Source organism: Penaeus japonicus, unplaced genomic scaffold (assembly GCF_977035675.1).
Source record: "Penaeus japonicus unplaced genomic scaffold, GWHDUDI00000001_assembly GWHDUDI00000011, whole genome shotgun sequence".
Taxonomy (NCBI): Eukaryota; Metazoa; Arthropoda; class Malacostraca; order Decapoda; family Penaeidae; genus Penaeus; species Penaeus japonicus.
Window position 1 is genome coordinate 2,879,097 of NW_028234413.1, and position 2,500 is coordinate 2,881,596.

The following is a 2,500-nucleotide window of genomic DNA, read 5'->3' on the forward strand; positions in this document are numbered from 1 at the left end:
CTCGACTTTTTCCTCATCGTTTCGGTCATCTTCTTCATCTAGATATAGCGATGACTCGATGCAATGTTACAGGTTATCTATCAAAGCAAGATGAAGCAATGTGAAAATGATGAGCGCTACTTTATCAAATTGTTATTTCTAATTGCAGTGTGCTTGTGTCCTTATCGCCCTCATCTAGTCGCAACTCGAGCTCGGATTGGCTGTTTGCGGCGCATGCTCGGTCCACCCCCTGCCGCGCCCGCCAATCACAGATCTTATCGCGAGTGGGCGGAGTCGACACATGGGCGGGATTCTGCTGTGCACGAAAGCGAGAATGGGAAACGAGAAAAAAACGCTATATTCGAAACTAACAACACCCTCTCTAAACATCATTGTCTTCGTCTTACACGCTTTTGAAGTTGCCTCTGGTGGCAATAAGCCAAAATAAAAAATAAGAATGAAAATAAAGGCACAAAGAAGCATTTAGAAACATCGGTAGATCCGGCCGACTCACATGTATGGTTCGTGCAACTGCCACTAGGCGGTGCTGGTGTGGTCTCGATGGGGCGGTGGAGATAGTGTTATCAGAAAGCAGGTTATCTACCATCTCCACGCTGTGATAACCTCCTCTCTCATTATTACCAAAGAAAACAAACACCCCGCCAGCCAGTATGGTCTCCTATGGACAAGGTGAAGGAGCGACTAATGTGTGAGGGAGCTACGAGGCGTTGTGTGTGGTGCGTTGCGGCTTGCTAGCTCAGGCCCACCTGAACGCGTTTTTGTCTTAAGGGCTCGGGTCAAAGTGCGTTCGGATTCCGCCGTCGTATCCCTGCGTTCTTCGTCAAAGTGCGCCAGCGAGTTTACGGCCGAGTGGGGGGCAGGTGCTTCCGAGGAACCTTACGTGAAGTGCCACCGCTGCCCCCTCCCCCTTCTTCCCCTCCATCCCCTCTCACCCCCAACAATGCCGGGGTCATCCCTCCGCACACTCGTATAGCGTCTCGGGCCAGTGGACATAAGAGCGACAGTCCCGTGGTAGCAACTTGCGCACGAGCACTTACGAACACCCAAGCCAAAATATTCGTAAAAGCCTCAAGGGCCCTCAGTAAATCAGTTCGGGTCAAGCGGTGTCGGACAGTGCCTAGTGACCAGTGTCACCTTGATTAGTGCCATCTTATAAAGCCTTTGTTTGTTGAAAAAAAAAAATATCTGGTGCCGTTCCATGAGTCCACTTTAAACGAGGACCAAATGATATAATGGTAAGCATGTGTAAGGTATATCTGCTTCACTGTGTGATAGAATTAGTATTACCTGCACTGTAATACCTGTAATTTGTACACCGCCTTGTAGATTACCTGGTTCTTACCTATCCGCCTTCCGGGCTGTGTGTACCAAATGTATCAAGCATAACCTCATCTGTCATTATGCTATCATCATGTATTTACTTGTGCTTTCCTCCTCCGCTGTCAATGGTTTCCGTCGTTGTGATTAGTAATAAAGTCTGTGTTGCTATCTTCTTTGCTGGTATTTTTATGCATATTGTTGGTAGTGCTTTAGTTGATGTTATTATTAATGTTATAATTTTTCTATTACTATTACAACTAATGCTACTATTACTACTACTACCATTATTATTATCATTATTTTTCATATTCCCATTGCACTGATTATCAAAATTATCATTACCATTATTTTTATTGTTATTATTATCATCACTTTTATGACGATTATTTTTACTGGTATTAATATCATCATTATGATTGATTTCAAAATATCTAAAATTATTTTTGGTTTTAGTTTTATTGTCGTTTCAATGTTCTCATCATTGCTATCATCATAATCATCATTATCATATTTGTTACTTGTATTACCATGCTCATTATTGTATGGATTTGCTATCATTACTATTTTAATGATAATCGTAATGATTAGTAATGGAAATGATAAGGCTATTAATGATACTTATTATCATCATCTTCACCATTATTGTAATCATTAATGCTATCATAATGAGGGTCACAGCTTCCATGATCAACATTAATAATAATATTAACAGAGTGATAGTACAATATTTCTTACCACTTACAATTTTATCATCATATCATAATGGTTTGTTGTTTTTGCTATTGTTATTGTTATTATTACTATTATTTGTTATGATTGTTATTATTTGGCTTAGGCGATTTTAGTTGTCTTAATGATATTATAATCCTTATTTTTCTGAATGTTATTATTTTCATTGTTGGTGTTATTGTTATCATTATCAGTAGTATCGTTATAGTTATTATCATTATTATATCTTTATCGTTAATACATTTTTTTTATCATCAGCATTATCATTTCTGTTATTATTTCTGATATTATTATTATGATATTAATGGTGCTTATTGTTATTGGTGTCATTGTCATTATTTTTTGTATTATTATCTTTGTTATTATTACTACTATTGCTATTATTATTATTATTATTATCATTATTATTATTATCATTATTTTATTTCCATTATTATTGTTATTGTCAGTA

General features: G+C 37.8%; 1 protein-coding gene across 2 annotated transcripts in view; it reads left to right on the forward strand.

Moving 5' to 3' along the window:
- Nucleotides 1-347: 347 nt before the first annotated feature.
- The window catches only part of LOC122244540 (GATA-binding factor C), a 153,902-nt gene continuing 151,749 nt past the window's right edge, over nt 348-2,500 (forward strand). For both annotated transcript variants that reach the window (XM_086541512.1, XM_086541513.1), the window contains exon 1: nt 348-1,235. The gene's annotated coding sequence lies outside the window, so the exon portion shown is untranslated. The remainder of the gene's footprint in view (nt 1,236-2,500) is intronic.